General features: G+C 49.0%; 1 protein-coding gene across 4 annotated transcripts in view; it reads right to left on the reverse strand.

Annotated features, from left to right (window-relative positions):
- The window catches only part of SAMD4B (sterile alpha motif domain containing 4B), a 1,202,466-nt gene that overhangs the window by 434,814 nt on the left and 744,098 nt on the right, over positions 1–23,554 (reverse strand). The window lies entirely within an intron of this gene.

Genomic DNA, 23,554 nt, shown 5'->3' on the forward strand with positions numbered 1-23,554 from the left:
AGAAGCCGTTGAACATGCGCAATGCCTCGCGGAGGATGATCAGATTCACAAAGCAAACCATAAAAAATCTTGAGAAAAACAACTTGCAGAGTCTGGGCCCAATACTAGATGGCAGGAGTATGCATAGCATGAGTATCTGTAGCAAACACATACCACAAATACAATGTTATAAACTGAACACTGGATGACTAGGAAGATGCAAACTGATGCTCTCAGCCCAATGTGAAAAAAGGATTAGTTACTTACCTGTAATCCTAGTTCTCTTCCAGGGGTATACTCGTCAAAGTCATAAGCACTGAATTATCTCCGCCCATATGCAGGAACCCGAAATACATATATATGTGTAAAATATATAAAAAGAGTACATAGTACTAAAACATTATACACATATACATGTATAAACTAATAATATGCAGCCCAAAAACATATCCAATAGGCTAATAAAGCCATAATTACATGTCTTTCTGTAGTATGAAAAGACCTCATAACATATAATGCAAGAAAAGGGCATGAACATTAGTTGCATACCACAGAAAACCACCTTTTATTTTCATCAAAGAAAACAGGTAATGAAAGGCGATTAGCCTAAACAGGCTGCATAAGCAAATAACATCCCTGTACAGAAAAGGAGACTGGCACCTCGCCTTTAAGGCCTCAGAGAATCTGAACACTTTGCCTTTAAGGCCTCCTGGAGAAGCCTGCTCCCATCATGCCCCACATGTGACAGGTCAGTTATTTGGTACGGTATAAGAAAACCTGTAGGAACCTGCATACCCAATGCAATAATAACATATCAAAACAATGCTACTGCTTGCCCGGGGAGGCAGGAGGGTGCTTATGAGTTTGAGGAGTATACCCCTGGAAGAGAACTAGGATTACAGGTAAGTAACTAATCCTTTTCTTCCAGGGGATACTCCTCAATAGTCATAAGCACTGAATAGGGTAGCAAGCTCATACCCACTTCCAAGCCGATGAGCAGATAGTAGAAAAACTACTTTGACACATACATCTTAGCTAGTATTAGCAAACAAGTTTCTCAATGAGGCTTGCCCAACCTGAGCATCTGCTTGTGTGTCTGAATCAAGACAGTAACGGCGAGTAAAAGTATGAACTGAACGCCATGTAGCTGCTTTACAAATTTCCGCCATGGGAACATTCCTTAGGAGAGCTGTGGTAGAAGCTTTTCCCCTCGTAGAATGAGCCTTTGGCCTCCCTGACAAAGCTCTGTTTGCTAATTGGTAGGCCAGGATAATACAAGAAACAATCCATCTAGATATGGATCTTTTAGAAGCTGCAGACCCCGTGTTAATAGGACCATAGTTAGCAAATAAACGGTCTGACTTCCTCAATGACTTTGTTCTGTCCAATTAAAACTTGAGAACCCTCTTGAGATCTAAAGAATGGAGAGATCTTTCTGGAGGATTCGCAGGATTCGGAAAGAAAGTCGGTAAAGTTATAGTTTGGTTAATGTGAAAGTCCGAAACTACTTTGGGTGGAAAACCAGGATGTGTTCTGAGAACTACCCTATTAGCATGAAACACAGTGAAAGGTTCTTTACAACAAAGAGCCTGGATCTCGCTCACCCTGCGAGCAGAGGTAATGGCTACCAGGAATGTAACTTTCCAAGTTAAATGTTGTAAGGAAGCTTTGTGAATAGGCTCGAAAGGAGCTCCCATTAGCTTAGATAACACAATGTTAAGCTCCCAAGGAGAGGGAGATCTGCCTGGAGGATACACCTTTCTTAAGCCTTCCAGAAAGTCTTTCACCACCGGCATCCTAAAGAAAGAAGTCTGGTTAGGTGACTTTCTATAGGCAGTGATTGCTGCAAGATTAACTTTAATAGAGTTAAACTGAAGGCCAGACCTCGCCAAATGCAGCAAATAAGGTAAAATCACCTGCTCTTGACCGTGGATGGGATCATGCCCATTGTCCACACACCATAGGAAGAATCGCTTCCACTTGAAAGCATATGACTTCCTCGTAGAAGGACGTTTCGCTTCCTTAAGAATATTCATACAGTCTGAAGTCAATTGTAAGTGACCATATTGGATGACTTCAGGAGCCATGCTGCCAACCGAAGGGAGGACAAGTTGGGGTGGAATACTCTCCCCGCCTGCTTGGATAGAAGATCCGGGCGACATGGCAATCTCCTGTGTGGCACTTCCGATAACTGAAGGAGGTCTGGAAACCACCATTGGCGAGGCCACTCCGGGGCTATGAGAATCATTCCCGAGTGTGCCCTGTACATCTTCTTGATCATTGCTGGTATTAATGGGATCGGTGAAAAAGCGTACAGTAAGTTCTGACACCATTCTATCAAAAGGGCATTCCCTTGAGATCCTTTCTGGGGAAACCTGGATGCGAAGACGGGGCATACTGCGTTTCCCGCGTCTGCAAACAGGTCGATGTCTGGAGTTCCCCATGACTGAAAGATGTTGCCTGCGACTTTGTCGTTGAGAACCCAGTCGTGAGCCTCAATGAAGTCTCTGCTGAGGAAATCCGCCTGAGAATTGAGAGAGCCCGGCAGATGAACAGCTACTATTGACAAGATCCTTGCCAGCAACCAGTTCCATATGGTCTGAGCCTCCATGGAGAGAGTCCTTGACCGGGTACCCCCTTGTTTGTTTAAATAATACATTGTTGTCGTATTGTCTGTTTGAATTAGAAGGGATCGAGACTTGAACAACGGAAACAGGGACTTGAGAGCCAGATGTACCGCCTTTAGCTCTAGCAGATTGATGTGGTAACCCCTCTCGGAGTCGGACCAAAGACCTTGTACTTGCAGAGAACCCATATGAGCACCCCAATCCTGGAGAGAGGCGTCTGTGATCAGAGTCTGTGTTGGAGGATCCTGATGAAACGATACTCCTTTCATTAGGTGCGATCTCTTCATCCACCATCGGATGGAATCCTTGGCTGCCTGATGAAGGATTATCTGATCCTCCCAGCACCCCGATATTTGCATCCATTGATCCTCTAAACATTGCTGCGTGGACGCATGTGCAATCTTGCGTTTGGTACTATAAAGATGCACGACGCCATTGACCCCAGCAGAGATGACACTTGACGAACTGTCGGGAAACTTGTATGAAGAAGAGTCTGGCATTTTGTTCGAATTGATAACCACCTCTCCTCCGAGGGACACATGTTTACTTTTTCTGTGTCTAGGAAGGAACCCAGATAGTGAATCCTTTGAGTTGGGTTTAGTATGGACTTTTTGAAATTGACCTGAAGTCCCAGCTTGTGTAGCAGTTGAAGGCATCTTGAGAGATGATCCTGTAGCAGAGATGGGGACGAGCTCTTCAGGAGCCAGTCGTCCAAGTAAGGGTAAATAAAAATACTCTGCTTCCGAAGGAAGGCGGCTACCACCGCCATACACTTGGAGAATGTTCGGGGAGCTGACTTCAGCCCGAACGGAAGAACTGCATATTGGTAATGTTGAACAGACACTCGAAACCTTAGAAACTTGCGATGCCTCTTTGAAATTGGTATATGAAAGTATGCGTCCTTCAGATCGATGGAACACATCCAATACCCTTGGTGAAGTTGAGGGAAGATTTGATGAAGTGCCAACATTCAAAATTTTTCTCTTCAAATGAATCTGTTCAACAATCTCAAATACAATATAGATCTGTACTCTGCGGTGGGACCTTTCTTTCAAACAAGGAAGAAACACGAGTAGAGCCCTTGATTTCTTAGTGGAGTTGGAATTCCCTCTATGGCTTTTTTGTTTAATTAGGTGTTCACTTCCTATTGCAGCAAACTGTGGTTTTGATGAAAAACACCCTTTGGAACTATGGAAGGAGGAGGTTTCTTGAATTTGAGTAGATATCCGTTCTGAACGATGTCGATGACCCACCTGTCTTTTGTTAAATGCCTCCACTCGTCCAGATATAATGTAATGCTTCCTCCTACCGGAGTGGACAACGGCTTTGGAGGAAGGTCCATCTCATAGTTTCTTAGGCTGTTTTGAAGCTGTAGACTGCTGTCTGTTACCGCCTCTGCCCCGTCCAGGTCTGCGTTGCTGAAACTGCGACCTTTGTTGAGATTGACCCTGGTTTTGTGAGGACCAGTTCGATGTTTGCCCATGCTGTTGAAAAGACCGCTTGTCGTAGGGACTAAAGCGACGACTAAACTTTTTTCTCTAGGCAAACGGCCTTAAAGAGTATCTAGTTCAGTTTTCATTTTGGCCATCTCATCGTCTGCATGTGACCCAAACAACGTCGATCCATTAAAAGCCAAATTAACAATTTTCCTCTGAGCATCAGGCTTGAGGCCCATGAGGCGGAGCCAGGCTGATCTTCTGGAACAGATGCCATGGGCATAACCATGAGCTGCTAAATCAGCAGAGTCGGCCGCCGTACTAATAATCTGGTTGGCAACCAAACCTCCTTCTTGAACAATTTCCAAGAAATCTTTTTGATCTTCCTTGGGTAATTTCTCAACAAATCATGTCAAGGAATCCCATAACAGTCGGTCATAGCGCCCCAGTAGAGAGGCTGCACTCGCCACTCTCATTACGGAACCAGCAGTATTACACATTCTCCTTCCCAAGGAGTCCATTTACTTGCTATCCTTTTCTGATGGAGCAGATGAAATGGACGTAGCAAAATGTGTCTTCCTGGCAGCGGCAACTATGAGAGAATCCAGAGGTGGGTCAGTATGTAGGACCAAATGATCCAGATCTGGAGCCTTTTATTTCTTTGCAATCCTCGAGGGCCCCGAGCCCACTGTGGCAGGTGTTAAGAAAGTCTTCATTGCCGGTTCCAGTAAACCTGGCACTAAAGGCAGTAGAGGTCTTGCAGAAGACTTATGATGTAATGTCTCAAATATAACCAATGACTTAACTTGAGGCACAGACATAGTTATGTTAAACTTGTTGGCACCCCGACATAACACCTCACTGAAAGTCCCCAGATCATCAACAGGCGATACCCTGGAAGGTGGTGTTGAAGAAATCGTAGGAGAATAGTCTCTGTCGGATGACCTCGTTGACGCGGTTGTTGTAGGAGACCTCAGCCTTCTCCTTGGCGTAGGAGACCGATGTGATCTGGTGCGATCTTTTGAGCGTGAACGTTGCTTCAGAGGAGATCTGGAACATCTTGAAGACCTACTAGCAGGAGGTCTTAAACATTCCAAGGCAAGAGCCCTTTCATCAGCTCTGGGATGCATTTTCCAATGACTAATGCTTTCCAGCCATCTAGGGGACATGTTGACAGGAGGTGACTTGCGCACCAGAGAGCCCGCCGGTGTAACTTGAATAATCTGTATTCCCATTGAAGATGAAAAAGAACTCCTTATTGAACGTGGAGGTCTAGACACTGGTCTAGTCGCTTCTTCCACAGGGACCAATTGCCTGTCCCTCGACGCCGAACGCATCAACGTCGAACCAGAATGAGCCACCATCGACGACGACTGATGAGGAGAAGCTCTGATAGATGAAGATCTATGGGAAGACGCCCTCGACATCGGACTCTTCGACGTCGACCGCTGCTGGTCAGTCGGTGTCCTTGACGTCGGCTCTGACCTCAACAAAGACCTGTGAAGGGTCCGAGAGGTTGATCTCGAGTGCCTCGACGCTGACCCTGAAACAGGTGGCGGAGATCTAGACGTCGACTTCCTGGACGTCAGTAGCCTCTCTTCGACGTCAATCGAAATTTCTCATGCCTCGAGCCCGAAGCATGTCTCGACGGCGATCGTGATCTTGACCTCCTATGCTTTTCAGGTCTCGACGTCGATCTACTCTCACCCTCGACGACGATCTACTTCTCACCTTTGACATAGATTTTACTGCAATCGACACCACAAGTCTCGACGTCGATAAACTCTTCGACGGCGATCTTGTTTCTTCCACCGTTTTCGACATCGACTTACTTCTTAAAGGTGATGTCTTCAACAACGATTTCACTCTTTCCACTGGCCTTGAAGTCGACAGCGCCGACGGCGATCTAGACTTCGACGCGACCTTACTTTTTCAACTGGTCTCGACGTCGACGGTACATCATGATGCTTTTTCTTACTCTTACCATCAGGAGAAGCAGATTGTCGACGTTTTCTGGGAGAGGGCCTTCCAGGTGAAAGTTGACTTCCTGGGCCCTTTTCATGATGTTTCCCTCTCTCCATAAGTCCAAGAAGTCGGATCTTCTCTCTCTCCTTCAAAGGCCTTCTGGAAAGTTGAAGGCAGTGGTAACATGTCTCTGTGTCATGAGAAGAAGGGAAACACACCACACAACCGAATGAGGATCGGTTTTGGACATCTTACCACAGGAAGGACACTTGTAAAATAAAGGTGGCATATCTGACTAAAAAATAGAATGAATATGCTACTTACCAGTATGCATCTGTTCTTGGCATGTAGGGCTGCTAACATTCATATCTATTGCATAGATCGCCGCCTAGTGTTGGGTCCGGATGATTGCACATTGTTGTCCTGGAAGAGTCTTCGAAGTATCACGAGATAGGTGGCTCCTCCCCTGGACTACAGTGCGCATGGGCATCGACTCCATCCCCAGATTGTTTTTAGCCATTGTGTCAGAGATGGAGTGAAATAGTGTAAATGATGTCCATGCTAATGATTGAATGCAAGAAAGTATCTGCAGCCGCTACGGGCGCCGAGAGGAGGGCGGGCGATATGAATGTTAGAAGCCCTACATGCCAAGAACAGATGCATACTGGTAAGTAGCATATTCAGTTCGAGGCATGTGGGCTGCTAAATTCATATCTATTGCATAGAATACATAGCAGTCCCTCCATTAACGGTGGCCGCCCGTGCCAGCTGCAGAAGTCTGAAAGAGAGTTTTGAGAACAGCCTGTCCTACAGCTGCCTGCTGCTTGGAATGTACATCTACACAGTAATGTTTGGTAAATGTGTGTGGTGTAGCCCATGTGGCTGCTCTGCAAATGTCCTCCAAAGGAATGTTCCCCAGGAAAGCCATGGAGGCTCCTAACTTGCGTGTGGAGTGAGCCCTGGGGGGGACCGTTAAAGTACGTTTAGCCTTCTGATAGCAAATCTGAATACATTTAACGATCCACCTGGCTATTACTGCTTTGGAAATTGGGTTGCCTTTGTGCTGTGCTGAGAAGGCAACAAAAAGTTGCTGTGTTTTTCTAAAGTGTTGTGTCCTGTCAATGTAGTACATTAACGCCCTTTTGACGTCTAGCGTATGGAGCATTCTTTCCGCTACCGTTTCCGGGTTCGGAAAGAATGCGGGCAGTTCAATTGTTTGATTGACATGAAACTGTGACACCACCTTTGGAAGGAACTTTGGGTTAGTGCGGAGCACTACCCTGTTTGAGTGAACTTGGATAAATGGCTCTTGTATTGTGAGCGCCTGTAGCTCACTAACACGTCTGAGAGATGTGATGGCAATGAGAAAAGCCACTTTCCATGTTAAGAACTGAATTTCACATGAATGTAGAGGCTCAAAAGGTGGCCCCATCAGTCTAGTGAGGACCACATTGAGGTTCCACACAGGAGCTGGTGGGGTTCTGGGAGGAATGACCCGTTTCAGTCCTTCCAGGAAGGCTTTAATGGCAGGCACCCTGAAAACAGAGAGATGCTGCCTGTTCTGGAGATAAGCCGCTATGGCGGATAAGTGTATCCGAATGGAAGCGTACGCTAGATTGCATTTGTAAAGATGTAACAAATAGCAGATGATGTTAGGAATGGATGCATCTAGCGGGTTGATGTTGTGTTCTGTACAGTAAATGACAAACCGCTTCCATTTTGCTGCATAGCAAGCTCGGGTAGTGGGCTTTCTTGCCTCCCGGATGATGTCCATGCATTCAGGAGGCAAATTAAGGTAGCCAAACTCTAAGACCTCAAGAGCCAGATCGCCAGATTGAGCTGTTGCGGATCTGGATGCTGAATGTCACCATGGTTCTGCGTCAAGAGCCTTGGTGTGAGGTGCAGCCTTTGATGCGGTACCACGGAGAGTTCTAGAAACGTGGTGTACCATGGTTGGCGTGCCCACGTTGGAGCAACCAGGATGAGCGTCATCGAGTGTTGCTTTAGCTTTCTTGCCACCAGCGGAATGAGAGGTGCTGGGGGAAAAGCGTACGCAAATTTGCCTGACCAGTTCATCCATATCGCATTGCCCTGCGATTGTGGGTGAGGGAACCTGGCGGCAAAGCTTTGGCATTTTGCGTTTTCCCTTGTGGCAAACAGGTCTATCTCTGGATGACCCCATTGCTGGAAGTACGGGCGGAGTACTGATGGATGTAACTCCCACTAGTGCATTTGATGGCTGTACCTGCTGAGCAGATCCGCCATCTGATTGTCCTTGCCCGGGAGGTGTTCCGCCATGAGGAAGATGATCCTCTGAATGGCCCACTTCCACATGCTCTGAGCCAGATGAGACAGCTGTGGAGAGTGCGTACCTCCCTGCTTCTGGATGTAGTACATGGCTGTCATGTTGTCCGTCCGGATCAACACGACTTTGTTGCACAGATGTACTTTGAAGGACTTGAGCGCAATGAAGATCGCCATTCGCTCCAGGTAGTTGATGTGCATCTTCTGTTGCTGCGATGTCCATAGTCCCTGCACCGTGCAGTGGAGCACATGAGCTCCCCATCCCTGGAGAGAGGCGTCCGTTGTCATGATGACTTGCGGCACAGGCTCTTGGAACGGTCGGCCCTTGCAAAGGTTGTGTGGATTCCACCAATGCAGAGAGTTGTATGCCCGACCGGTCACCAACACTAGGTCTGTCAACTGTCCTTGAGCCTGTGTCCACTGATTTGCCAAGCATTCTTGGAGCGGACGCATATGCAACCTTGCATGCGGGACTATGAAGATGCAGGAGGCCATCATGCCTATCAACTGCATGAACACTCTCGCTGGGAGTGAGTGTTGAGGTCTGAACCTTTGGATGAGCGACTGGATGCTGCCGATCCTCACCGGGTTCGGCTTAGCCGTAGCAGTCAGAGTATTTATAGTCGCGCCCAGGTACTGCCGCACATGGGCTGGCTGGAGGTGCGACTTTGGGTAGTTCAGTGAGAACCCCAGACTGTGAAGGAGGTGAATGGTGTGGGACATGTCTGCGGCGCACTGCTGTTCCGACTTTGCTTGAACGAGCCAGTCGTCTAGGTAAGGGTAGACATGCATGTTTTGTCTCCTGAGGTGCGCCGCCACGGTCGCCAGACACTTTGTGAACACTCTGGGGGCTGTGGTCACTCCGAAGGGTAAGACCTTGAACTGGTATAGTGAACCGGAGGTACTTTCTGTGGGATGGGTGGAGTGGTATGTGAAAGTAAGCATCCTTGAGGTCCAAGGTTGCTAGGAAGTCCCCTTGGTTTAACAATGGGAGAATTTGCTGCAGTGTTAGCATATGAAAATGTTCTGAGAGGATGTACAGGTTGAGGGGACGTAGATCTAGAAGGGGTCTGCGGGAACCGCCCTTTTTTGGGATTAGGAAGTACAGGGAATAAAACCCTGTCCCTTCCTCCTCCACCGGCACAAGCTGTATTGCGCCTTTTTGCAGCATCACCAGAACCTCCTGCTGCAATAAGTGCAAGTGCTCTGCTGACATAGGACGTTGTCTTGGGGGAATATTGGGCGGAGTGGACGTCAACTATAAACAATACCTGAACTGGATAAGTTTCCTTACCCACCTGTCTGTGGTGATGGACGTCCAGACTGGCAGGAACTGCTGGAGTCTCCCCCCGACAGGTGTTGGATGGTCGGGGGGCAGTGACATAGAGTCACTGTTTGTTGGCAGCAGAGGAACGGGAACTGTTGTTGCCTCTGCCCTTGGAGCTGTTTCCTCTGTAACCCCCTCTACCTTGTTTGGGGTACGAGGATTGTGCGCCTCCTCTAGTGAATTGCGACTGCTGTGCCAAGTGTCCTCTGTTAACCCCACGTGCACTTGAGCGACGAAAAGTGCTCCCTCTGAATTGCTGAGACTGAAGCGCCCCCATGGATTTAGCGGTCTCATTGTCTTTTTTGATTTTCTCGAGGGTGGTGTCAACCTCTGGGCCAAACAGTCTGTCCGGATTTACGGGCTGGTTGAGGATAGTGGTCTGTATGTCAGGCTTGAACCCTGAGATGCGGAGCCATGCTTGACGCCTCAACAGCACACTTGTGTTGACCGCTCTAGCCGCTGTATCTGCGACATCAAGCGCACATTTGATTGCCGCGTTGGAAATAAGCTTGCCCTCCTGTATCAGCATCTCAGCTGCTTCCTTAAACTGGTCTGGAAGGTGTTGTAGGAGTTGCTCTAGGGTGTCGTAATGCGCCCTATCATATCGTGCCAACAGGGCCTGTGTGTTAGATATGCGCCATATATTGGCCGCCTGTGCAGCCACCCTTTTCCCCGATGCCTCCAGCACTTTTGACTCTTTGTCCGGGGGAGGAGCTTCACCCGTTGTCTGCGAGTTCGCCCTCTTGCGGGCATTGGAAACCACCAAAGAGTACAGAGGCAACTGGCCCCGTATATAAGTCGGGTCCCCAGGTGCCGGTCTGTATTTCTTTTCTATTCTCGGGTTCACCACCCTTGCTCTTGTGGGTTCCTTGAAGATGTCTGTGGCATGCTTTAAAACCCCTTTAAGCATTGGAAGTGTTTTCACAGTCTTTTCCGCTGCAGAGAAAGTGTCAAACAAAAAGTCTTCTTCCACAGGGTCGGCATGCATCTCCACCTTATGGTTTGCAGCCGCCCTTTCAATCAAGGCATTAAACGCTGCTGAGTCTTCAGTTGGAGATGTCTTCACACCAGAAACCTGTGGGTCATGTACCCCCTGTTGGTCCCCTTGGTCACCAGTGTCAACCCATGAGTCCTGTTGTTCATCAGGGTCATTGTTATCAGGAAAGTTGTACTCCTCATTCTGTTCACCTTCATCTCCCTCTGAGGCAGTTGGTGAAGGTGTTGGACTCCTCCCAGGTTGTGGATGAAGGGGTTTAACAAGCACAGGAAGGTCTAGAGCCGTCCTTTTCTTTTTCAGAGGTATTACAAAGGACTGCAATGGGTGGGAAGTAATTTTCCGCTTGTAGAGCGTCAATTTTCCCGTGTCGGCGTCGATATAGTGCTCAGACTGTTCTTCTGAAGCATGTTGTCGACCAAAACGTCCACTTAGCAGTGAGTGCTCCGAGCTTCCCGAGTCCTTTGGCACCGACCGAGTTGCAAAGGCTTTCGGTGCCACCTTCGGCGGCAGAGTGTACAGGATGGGCGTTGAAGTCTTCTTCGGTGCCCCCACCGATTGTGGAACCGACGGCTTTGGAGTCGTCAACGCCAAACTCTTCTCCCGTATTCTCTTGAGGGAGTCCGAGACTTGCTTGGTGAAAGAAGCGGAGGGCTTAGTCGGCCCGACCGATGACCTCGGTCCGCCACCAGGGGAAGATCCCAGCGTCGACGATTTCTCCTTGTGCGCCGGAGACGCAGACGCATCCTCGACCGCTGTGGCCCGGGCTTCCGCCACGGCTTTAGGCGTCGATGCCGCTGGCGTTGGATGGGCAGGTTTTTGTTTCTGCATCGGGGCTCCAGACTTCGGCTCGGGGCCCGTTGCCGACTGCGCCTCGACTATGCGTTTGCCTGTCGGCGCGGTAGATTTGCCTGAAGGCGTGTCGACTGTCTGCTTGGGTGTCGATGCAGCCACCGTGCTCGACACATGCTAGACGACCTTCTTCGAGCTTGGCTCCTTGACCACTTTCGGTACTTTAGCCGGCTCGACAGCCTTCTTCAGCTTCGGAGCCACTGAAGTCGATGGCGCCGATGGCGTTGCAGACGTCTTCAGTTTCGATGGAGTGTCGGCCATCTTAGTTGGTTTCGATGCCGAAGGTTTCAGTTTCGGTTTCGATTTGCCTAATGGAGGCTCCGCTGGTGTGTCCGTAGCCGGGCCGGAAGGCGGGGCTGAGGACTGCGGTGTAGGGTCGTGGGTAAGGCCGTAAGGCGATCCCGAGACCTGAGCCTGAGGCATTGTACTTTCGGGGCATAGCTCTTCCTCCGAGCTATCTTCCACGGCCCCATAAACTTCCTCGACGTCCCGTACCTCCTCGACGTTTTCCTGTAGGTCCTGGCCCTCAACGGGTTCTCCGCAATCGGCCTCGACCTCCGTCGATGGTGGCGAAACTGCAGATGATGGCTTTGGCCTTCTGCTTCGGGGTCGTAGAAGATGTCGACAGGTGCCGGAGCCGCTCTCCGGGCCTCGAGGCGCGCTGGAGCGTCTTCTTCGACCTGAACTTCGACCAGGCCATACAGTTGGCCTCGTTGTGGTCCGGCAAGAGGCACTTGTTGCATACAGGATGCACGTCGATGTGTGGGTACTTCGAACCGCACACGGGGCAGAACTTGAAAGGACTCCGTTCCATCGTAGTTTCGTCGGGGTCTTGCTGCGACGACAGGGCCTCGATGACCGAAGAGTCACCCGACTCTCCAGATATCCGACTCGAAGAGTTGGAAGAACACGAGACCGAACGCGAACAATACCGACGAGGTAATGAAGGCCTTTTGGCCTTAAAGAAGTTGTTTTATCGATTCCGAACAGGAGACGTCGAAATCACATCCGAACCCAATGGCGGAAAAAAACAATCTGGGGATGGAGTCGATGCCCATGCGCACTGTAGTCCAGGGGAGGAGCCACCTATCTCGTGATACTTCGAAGACTCTTCCAGGACAACAATGTGCAATCATCCGGACCCAACACTAGGCGGCGATCTATGCAATAGATATGAATTTAGCAGCCCACATGCCTCGAACACCAATTAGTCAGAAAAGATTAAAAAATACCACCAAAAATCTGAAATATCGAAAAAAGTAGGAAATAGGAATATGCTACTTACCAGTATGCATCTGTTCTTGGCAAGTAGGGCTGCTGACATTCATATATGTGCATAGATCGCCGCCTAGTGTTGGGTCCGGATGACTGCACATTGTTGTCCTGGAAGAGTCTTCGAAGTATCACGAGATAGGTGGCTCCTCCCTCGGACTACAGTGCGCATGGGCATCCTCAGATTGTTTTTCGCCATTGTGGCAGAGATGGAGTATAGTACAGTAAGAGATGTCCATGCAAAGAGTGAATGCTACAGCTGCGACAGGCACCAGGGAGGCGGGTGGGCGATATGAATGTCAGCAGCCCTACATGCCAAGAACAGATGCATAATGGTAAGTAGCATATTCCCTTCGAGGCTTGTGGGCTGCTGAAATCATATCTGTGCATAGAATGTATAGCAGTATCTCCCCTAGCGGTGGCTACCTGTGTCAGCTGCAGCAGTCTGGAAAAGAGTTTTGAGAACAGCCTGTCCTACAGCAGCTTGCTGTTTGTAATGTACATCTACACAATAGTGTTTGGTAAATGTATGTGTGGTTGACCATGTGGCTGCTCTACAAATTTCGTGTAAAGGAATATTTCCAAGGAAAGCCATGGATGCCCCTAGCTTGCGTGTGGAATGCGCCCGAGGGGGAACTGTTAAGGTGCGTTTTGCCTTTAAATAACATATCTGGATGCACTTAACGATCCATTTGGCTATACCTGATTTTGAAATAGGGTTGCCTTTGTGTTGTGGTGAGAAAGCAACAAACAACTGTTTTGTCTTTCGAAATGCCTTAGTTCTATCTATATAATATAGCAGAGCTCTCTTGACATCTAGAGTATGCAAGGTTCTTTCAGCTACTGTTTGTGGGTTTTGAAAGAACACTGGCAGTTCTATGGTTTGATTTATATGGAAATGGGATACCACCTTTGGCATGAATTTAGGGTTTGTTCTGAGAACTACTCTATTTGCATGTACTTGAATGAATGGCTCTTGAATAGTTAGGGCATGCAGCTTGCTAACTCTTCAAAGTGAAGTAATGGCAATAAGGAAAGCCACCTTCCAAGTAAGAAATTGTAGTTCGCATGAGTGTAGTGGTTCAAAAGGTGGTCCCATAAGTCTGGTTAAAACAATGTTCAGATTCCAGACTGGTGAAGGTGGGTGTCCTGGAGGAATTATGCGTTTAAGTCCTTCCATAAATGCTTTAATTACTGGCACCCTAAATAGTGAAAGGTGTTGCCTGTTTTGAAGATATGCTGCTAACGCAGCTAAATGTATCCTGATGGATGAGTAGGCTAAATTGCAACGTTGTAGGTGCAAGAGATAGCAAATGATGTCTTGAGTAGAAGCATCAAGTGGGTTTATATCGTTGTTACTACAGTAAATGACGAAACGTTTCCACTTAGCTGCATAACATGCCCTGGTAGTGAGTTTTCTTGCCTCTTTGATAATAGTCATGCAGTCTGGGGGCAAGTGTAGGTATCCAAACTCTAGGATTTCAGGAGCCAGATCGCCAGGTTCAGCTGTTGCGGGTCAAGGTGTTGGATTTCTCCATGGCTCTGAGTTAGAAGATTGGGTGTGAGTCACAGTCTTTGATGAGGCACCACTGACAGTTCTAGGAACGTTGTGTACCATGGTTGCCTCGCCCATGTGGGAGCAACTAGGATCAGCGTCAGCGAATGTTGGCACATTTTGCGTGCCACTAGCGGTATTAATGGAGCTGGGGGAAAAGCGTACGCAAATTTGCCTGACCAGTTCATCCATATCGCAGTGCCCTGCGACTGCAGATGTGGGAACCTGGCGGCAAAGTACTGGCCTTTTGCGTTTTCGCTTGTGGCAAACAGATCTATCTCCGGGTGACCCCACTTCCGGAAGAATGGTTGGAGCACTTTGGGGTGAATTTCCCATTCGTGCATCTGCTGGCTGTGCCTGCTGAGCAGGTCGGCTACTTGATTGTCCTTGCCGGGGAGGTGCTCTGCCATGAGAAACATGTTCCTCTGAATGGCCCATTTCCACATTGTTTGAGCTAGGTGCGACAGCTGTGGTGAGTGTGTTCCTCCCTGTTTTTGAATGTAATACATAGCTGTCATGTTGTCCGTCCGGATCAACACAGCTTTGTTGCATAAGTGTGTCTTGAACGCTTTTAGTACTAGAAAGATTGCCATCAACTCCAGAAGGTTGATGTGCATCCTCTTTTGTTGTACAGTCCAGAGTCCCTGTACTGTGTAATTTAGGACATGGGCTCCCCATCCTAGCAGGGATGCGTCCGCGGTTAACACTATTTGTGGGACAGGCTCTTGGAACAGTCGTCCTTTGCAAAGGTTTTGTGGATTCCACCAATGCAGAAAGTTGTATGCGCGACTGGTGACCAACACTAGGTCCTGTAATCGCCCCTGAGCCTGGTTCCACTGCCTTGCTAGGCACTCCTGGAGCGGACGCATGTGTAGCCTGGCATGAGGGACTATGAATATGCACGAGGCCATCATGCCTATTAGTTGCATAAACACTCGAGCTGGTAATGAGTGTTGAGGTCTGAACCTTTGGATCAACGTTTGCATTCCGTTGATCCGTGCTGCGTTGGGATATGCTTTTGCTGCTAGTTTATCTATTGTTGCTCCCAGGTACTGTTGGACGTGGGAGGGTTGCAGGTGCGACTTTGGGTAGTTTAGCGAAAAGCCTAAACTGTGCAGGAGATGGATGGTCTTTGACATGTGGTTGGCACATTGCTGGGCTGATGGCGCGTGTATTAGCCAATCGTCCAGATATGGGTACACATGGATGTGTCGTCTCCTGAGATGTGCCGCCACTGTAGCTAGGCATTTGGTGAACACTCGTAGAGCTGTTGTGACACCAAATGGTAGGACTTTGAACTGGTAGCACTGTCCTTGAATGGTATACCTTAGATACTTTCTGTGAGCAGGGTGTATTGGTATATGAAAGTATGCGTCCTTGAGGTCTAGAGTTGCTAGGAAGTCTCCCTGGCGAAGCAATGGTAAGACTTGTTGGAGAGTGAGCATATGAAAGTGCTCTGACAAAATGTACAGGTTGAGGGGCCTGAGGTCCAATATTGGTCTGAGAGAACCGTCCTTCTTTGGAATAAGGAAGTATAGTGAGTATACTCCTGTTCCTTGATGTTGGAGTGGGACTGGTTCTATGGCCCCCTTTTGCAGCATACTGATGACCTCTTGCTGTAGTAGCGTTATATGTTCCTGTGACATTGGACGGGGCACGGGTGGTATGTTGGGTGGTGTTGAGGTGAGTTCTAGGCAATAGCCATGTTGGACAATTTGCCTGACCCACTTGTCTGTAGTGATATTTAACCAGACTGGCAGAAATTGTTGTAGTCTTCCCTCGACCGGTGTTATATGGTCTGGGGGTAGTGCTAAGAAGTCACTGTTAGGTGTTAGTGGAGGATCTATTTGCATTGCCTCCACGACCTCTCCCTTTGGTATTATTTCCTCTGTATCCACCCCTGTTAGAGTTCTTGTTGTATGTGGATTGCGTGTAACTTTTGTAGGTAGAGGATTGCTGTGATGTATTGCTGCGCGCTCCTCCTCTATAATTGGAGCGACAAAAGGAGCCTCTGTGTTGTTGGGACTGAAGGGCTCCCATGGACTACGCCGTTTCAGCGTCCTTTTTCATTTTGTCCAGAATTGAGTCAACCGCTGGACCAAACAAAAAATCTGGGTTTATGGGCTGATTAAGAATAGTGGATTGGACTTCATTCTTAAAGCCTGATATGCGAAGCCATGCATGTCGCCTAAGCAGTACGCTTGTGTTGATAGATCTGGCAGCTGTGTCTGCTGCGTCTAGAGCAAATTTAATTGAGGCATTTGTGATGAGCTTTCCCTCCTGTATAAGTTCATCTGCCTGATTCTTGTAAGGCTCAGGTAAGTGTTGGAGGAGTTCCTCTAAACTACCATAGTGGGCCCTGTCATATCTGGCCAGCAAGGCCTGTGTATTGGCTATTCTCCATGAGTTTGCTGCCTGAGCTGCTACTCTCTTGCCTGATGCCTCTAAAATCTTTGACTCCTTGTCAGGAGGAGGAGACTCTCCAGTAGTCTGTGAATGTGCACGTTTTCGTGCGTTGGATACCACTAAGAAGTCTAGAGGTAGTTGTCCCTTGATGTATGTAGGGTCTATAGGTGCAGCCCTATATTTCTTTTCAATTCTAGGGTTTATGACGCGTGCCCTAGCAGTGTCCTTAAAAATGTCATTTGCGTGCTTTAAGACGCCATTCAACATGGGGAGTGTTTTGACATTTCTTTCCGATGTTGTTAATGTATCAAATAGAAAGTTACTTAGCGCCGAGATGCCCTTGGGCCTTCGTTCGCGCTCTATAAATGCTGTTAATAAATAAATAAAAATAAAATAAAGTCTTTTTCAATGGCGTCAGAATGCATACCTACATTATGGTAGCTTGCTGCTCTATCTATTAGAGAGTTAAAAGCCACTGTATCTTCTGTGGGTGATGGCTTAGTTGGGTATACTGTAGGCTCTGTAATGGGCAGAGTCCCCTCAGTGTCTGGTTCACCTCCCCCACCCCATGGCTGTGAGTTGGGGTTTTCATATGGGTTTTGTGGATAACCAAACCCCACATCTGCATCCTGATCTTCATCTGGGTTGTAGTCCGAGCGTGCAGGTGAGCCTGGGGCATGTGGAGTAGTAGGCATAGCTGGAGAGATAGGTTCAAAAAGTATAGGAGAGGTAGCACAGTCTCTTTTTCTTGAGTGGAATTCTAGAAAAGTCTTCAGTAGGCAGAGGTATTTTCTTTTTTGTGTAAACAGTCACTGTCCCAGTTTTTGGGTCAATATATAGGGGTCTGGATGGATAATCTCTTCTTCCACAGTTTTTGGCCTTGGTGCCGTAGGTTTTGGTTTGACCTTTTTCGGTTCGATGCCTTTAATGGGTTTGACCGCTTTTGGTGGTTGGATCGGTTTTTGAGGTTTTTCGACAGGTTTTGTCGGTTGGACGTCTTTTACAGGCTTCACCACCTTCTTCGGACAGAGCGGTTTCGTCGGTTCGGCAGCGTGTTTAGGTGGTATAAGTGTCTTCGGAGCCTGCGGCTTTGGTTAGATGCCCCTCTTTGGATCGATGGGCTTCGGCTCAACCGATTTGCTTTGGTCCACCTTAGGTTTCACTTTCGGTTCGACGTTTGTCTTGGGCGTAGGCCTTTTGCTGTTGTCGACCGTTTTTTTGCCTTTGTCGATAGTTGAGCCAGATTTGCTCGATTCGACGTGCTTTGTCTTGGAGGTCGAGTCGACGTGCTTTTGTTTGGGGGTCGATTCGACGTGCTTTGGCCTCGAGGTTTACTCGACGGCTTTTGGCTTCGAGGTCGACTCGACGGCTTTTGTCTTCGATGTCGACTCGACGGTCTTTGGCTTCGAAGGTTGTATTGGAATTGTGGTCTTCGGGTCGGCGCCCTTCGGCTTAATCACCTTCGGTTCGACAATATTCGGTCCAAAGACGGTATTGTCGACGATGTTCGGTTTCGATGGAACCGGTGTCGTATGTCGTGTCTCAGAAGTCTCTTTTTGTATGTTCTTAGCCGGGCGGTATGGCGGGGCTGTAGAACCAGTATGTTGGTCTTGGCTAAGGCCTGCTGGCGATGCCTCGACCTGAGTCTCTGATATCGGTGTAGTGTCTATATGGGGGGGGGGGTGTACTCACGGTTCGCCCCTCGTCATCATCGGAGTCGTCTTCGAAAGCTACGATGACTTGATCGTATTCCTCAAGACCGACGATTGGTTATTCCTCGTCGAGGTAATATTCGGAGTCGTGCTCAGAGTATTGTTCTTCGTCTTGATCCGAGTCTTCGGCGTTAACTAGGTCTTCCTCATCGTCGAAGATATTCTCGGGCTCTGGTGCCGACCTCTGCCTTTCTTGCCTCGCCGCCCGTCGATTCCGGATCGTCTTTTTTGACCGAAACTGGGCAGAGGCTAGGCAACTATCTTCATTGTGATCTGGAGATAGACATTTGTTGCACACTGGATGCTTATCTGTGTGCGGGAACTTTCAGTTGCACTGCGGGCAGTATTTGAATGGACTCCGTTCCATCGACGGTCGGTCCACGTGGTGTCGAGAAGGCCTAACGGCCCGATTCGACGACCGGAGTCCAACAGATGTTGAAGAAGTGTATCGGTACCGAGCGCTTAACAATACCGACGGATCCGAAGGGCTTTTGGCCGTTAGAAAAGTTTTTGTTGATTCCGAACTTGGAGTGCTGGAAAGTACATCCGAACCCAATGGCGGAAAAAAACAATCTGAGGAAGGAGAGGATGCCCATGCGCACTGTAGTCCGAGGGAGGAGCCACCTATCTCGTGATACTTCGAAGACTCTTCCAGGACAACAATGTGCAATCATCCGGACCCAACACTAGGCGGCGATCTATGCACAGATATGAATTCAGCAGCCCACATGCCTCGAACACCTAATTCTGACTGAAAACAGTCAAAATCAGTCTAGCTCAAGTTCCAGGTTCCTCTCAGAAAGAGCCGGAAAAAAGAACTGACCTAACTGTCACCTGTGGAGCATGACGGGAGCAGGCTTCTCCTGGAGGCCTTAAAGGCAAAGTGTTCAGATTCTCTGTGGCCTTAAAGGCGAGGTGCCAGTCTCCTTTTCTGTACAGGGATGTTATTTGCTTATGCAGCCTGTTTAGGCTAATTGCCTTTAATTACCTGTTTTCTTTGATGAAAATAAAATGTGGTTTTCTGTGGAATGCAACTAATGTTCATGCCCTTTTCTTGCATTCTATGTTATGAGTTATTTTCATACTACAGAAAGACATGTAATTATGGCTTTATTAGCCTATTGGATATGTTTTTGGTCTGCATATTATTAGTTTATACGGAGTAGTTTCTGTTCTGTAACTCCAGTTCTGTAGTAGGGGTATCTCTGTTATAGTCATAATCTAGTGAATAGTCCCGCCCATGTGCGTGGACCCCGGCAATCAAAAATAATCTCTTAAGTTGTCAAAAAATTGCAGAACTGCAAAGACACTTAAGAGAAAATTTAAAGACAAATAATGCAGCCTATATCCACAGGCTACACTGTCCAGTACTTCAACTAGAAATTCCACCAAAAATCCACAAACAGCAAAGCCTGTCCAGATTTCCCTTGCCTTTACTGCAAAACCCCTCAGAAATGATAGAGAGGAAGGCCTGGACAGACAAGCCCCATAGGCTGCCATTATGTGGCTTAAACAGGATACTGTGCCTTTAAGGAAACCTTCTAGAACCTTCTCCCAGTATCCCAGAATGCATAGCAGGTCCCACTGACTTCAGTTCTTTTTGAAGGCGTAAAACGCCAGACCTGTAGCATTAATTACATGAACAATTCTCCACCGGGGAGGAGGGCGGGCGCTTATGACTATAACAGAGATACCCCTACTACAGAACTGGAGTTACAGAACAGAAACTACTCCTTCTGTAGTAGGGGATCTCTGTGTATAGTCATAATCTAGTGAATAGAATGGCAAGCCCATCCCCACACCAAAGCGGCGGTGGAGAAAGAACATGACGCCACTACTGTGCGAACAAATTCCGCAGCGAAGCCTGCCCAACCTGAGCGTCTGCCCTGGCATCAGAGTCCAGGCAGTAATGCTTAGCAAAGGTATGAACCGACTTCCAAGTGGCGGCCTTGCAGATTTCTGCAATCAGCACATTACGGAGCAAGGCTGTCGTGGCAGCTTTGCCCCTGGTGGAATGAGCCTTAGGCTTACCTCCTAAGGTCTTATTAGCTTTTTGGTAACACAATTGAATGCAGGACACAATCCACCTAGAAATGGACTGCTTAGAGGTAGCAAGACCCGTCCTGACTGATCCATAATTGACAAACAATTGGTCTGACCTACGAATATCTTTGGTTTTATCCAGATAAAACTTCAACACCCTCCTCACATCCAGGGAATGTAAAGATCGTTCCGCCGGAGAGGAAGGATTCTGAAAAAACGTAGGCAAAGTTATGGTCTGGTTGACATGAAAATCAGAAATAACCTTGGGAAGAAATTTAGGGTGAGTACGCATCACAACCTTAGCAGCATGAAAGACAGTATACGGTTCAGTACAACACAACGCCTGAATTTCACTCACCCTGCGGGCCGATGTAATGGCCACGAGGAACGCCGCCTTCCAGGACAGGTGCTGCAACGAAGCCTTGTGAATGGGTTCAAAAGGCTCCTTCATCAATCTGGACAGCACCACATTCAATTCCCATGAAGGCGAGGGAAGCCTGACAGGAGGGAACACCTTCTTCAATCCTTCCAGAAAGTCTTTGATCACAGGGATCTGGAAAAAAGAAGTCTGTGAAGGGCATTTCCTGTAGGCAGTCAATGCAGCAAGATGAACCCTAATGGAATGAACATTAAGGCCAGACTGCGCCAAATGTAAAAGGTAAGGAAGGATGACATCTTCCTTGCAGGTTGTAGGGTCATGGTTCCTAGACTGGCACCAGATACAAAACCTCTTCCACTTGTAAGCATATGAAGTCCTAGTGGAAGGTCTCTTAGACTCCTTCAGTATGTCCATGCAATCCGCGGGCAGATTCAGATGTCCATACTGCACTATCTCAGGAGCCATGCCGCCAAACTCAAAGACGAGAGGCTGGGGTGTAACATCCGCCCCCCGAACTTCGTGAGAAGGTCCGGCCTGCACGGCAACCGAATGTGAGGAAGGAGAGATCGGTGAAGCAGGTCCGTGAACCACCACTGCCTGGGCCACTCCGGGGCAATGAGAATCATCCGAGCCCTGGACCGGGCCAGCTTGATGAGCACCGCCGGAATCAGGGGAATGGGTGGAAAAGCGTACAGAAAGCTGTTCGACCAGCTGATCCATAGCGTATTCCCCAGCGACCCCTGCTGGTAGTACCTGGAGGCGAAGTCTCGGCATTTGCTGTTTTCGGCGGTGGCGAACAGATCTACGTCCGGAGTTCCCCACCTTGCGAAGACTTCTCCCAGCACTTCGTCGTTTATGACCCATTCGTGGTTTTCCTGAATGAGTCTGCTGAGTTCGTCCGCCTGAACATTCTGCACACCTGGCAGATGGGTAGCCGTCACCGTCAGCCCTCTGGCCAGGAGCCAGTGCCAGATCGTCTGCGCCTCCTGTGACAGAGTGCGAGATCTCGAGCCCCCCTGCTTGTTGAGGTAGTACATCGTGGTAGTGTTGTCCGTTTGCACAAGCAGGGAGCTGGTCTGGAAGGACGGAAGAAAAGCCTTCAGTGCCAAGTGAACAGCTCTGAGTTCCAGGAAGTTGATGTGATAAGTGGCCTCCACCGGAGACCACGTTCCCTGAATCTGCAGAGTCCCGGAGTGCGCTCCCCATCCCAGGAGAGAAGCATCCGTCACGACAGTCTGCGTGGGAATGTCCTTGTGAAAAGGAACCCCTCTGAGGAGATTCTCCGCCGAACACCACCACTTCAGAGACTGAAGAGCATGCAGAGACAGACGTATCCTGTCGTCCCAGGATCCTTTCCTCTGATCCCACTGGTCCTCCAAGCACTCCTGCAACGGTCTCATGTGCAGGCGCGCGTGCGGCGTCAGGAAGATACAAGAGGCCATCGAACCCAGTAGAGAAGACACCGTCCTCACTGTTGTAGATGGAGTCGACATAAGAGCCTGAGCCTTCCGAAGGAGAGATAATCGTCGCTCTTCCGAAGGAGACACGCTTGCTGACAGCGTATCGATGGAGGCTCCCAAGTACTGTATGCATTGGACCGGAGTCGGGACCGACTTGGCCATGTTGATGTGCAACCCCAGCTTGTCCAAGAGAACGCACGTCGTCTGGAAGTGTGCTCGCGCTTCCGAGAAGGAGGATGCCTTGATCAACCAATCGTCCAGGTACGGGTAGACAAACACCTTGTTCTTCCGCAGGTGCGCCGCCACCACCGCCATGCACTTCGAGAATGTTCTCGGCGCAGACTTCAGTCCGAATGGGAGTACTGTGTATTGATAATGATAGGTGCCGACTTGGAACCGCAGGAACTTCCTGTGTTTGCGCGCAATGGGCACATGGAAGTATGCATCCTGTAGGTCTATGGCACAGAGCCAGTCCCCTTGTTGCAACTGAGGATAAATTTGATGCAACGACAGCATGCGAAACTTTTCCCTGCGAATCCACTTGTTTGCCTGTCGCAAGTCCAGAATGGGCCTGAACTCGTTCTTGTCCTTCTTGCGAACCAGGAAGAACCGGGAGTACAGGCCTCTTCCCCTCTGGGACAGAGGCACGTCTTCTATCGCCCTTTTCCTTAACAGGGTATCGGCCTCCACCTGGAGCTCTAGCAGCTGAAACCGCGAGCTGACCGGAGGAATCGATGGAGGCGGGCTGGTGAACCGAAGACTGTATCCATTGCAAACAATATTCAGCACCCACTTGTCCTGAGTAATTTTTCTCCACTCTGCCGGAAAAAATTGGATGCTTCCCCCTACCGGAGTGGGTAACGGATCCGGGGGAAGTAAGTTCCTAGGGCCTAGACCCAGCCTGGCCCTTGGGCGTCGGAGCCGACTGCTGGCCTCCCCTGCCCCTCTGGCGCTTCTGGAACGGCTTACGGAACTGTTGTTGCTGTTGCGAATGTCCCGAAGCCTGGCCACGTCCACGGCCTTGTCCACCGGACCGCCGTTGGAAAGAGCGGTACGGCTTCTTCGTCTCCTTAGGCTTCTCGAGGCCCACCGCCGTGAGCGTCTCGGCCTCCGCTTTCATGCGGGCCATCTCGTCGTCCGCATGCTGTCCAAAAAGAGACTTGCCGGAGAACGGCAGGTTGGCCACCCTCTGCTGTGCGTCCGGTTTCAGGGACGTAAGACGGAGCCAGGCGTGACGCCTCTG

Source organism: Lissotriton helveticus, chromosome 9 (assembly GCF_964261635.1).
Source record: "Lissotriton helveticus chromosome 9, aLisHel1.1, whole genome shotgun sequence".
In the NCBI taxonomy this organism is placed as follows: domain Eukaryota; kingdom Metazoa; phylum Chordata; class Amphibia; order Caudata; family Salamandridae; genus Lissotriton; species Lissotriton helveticus.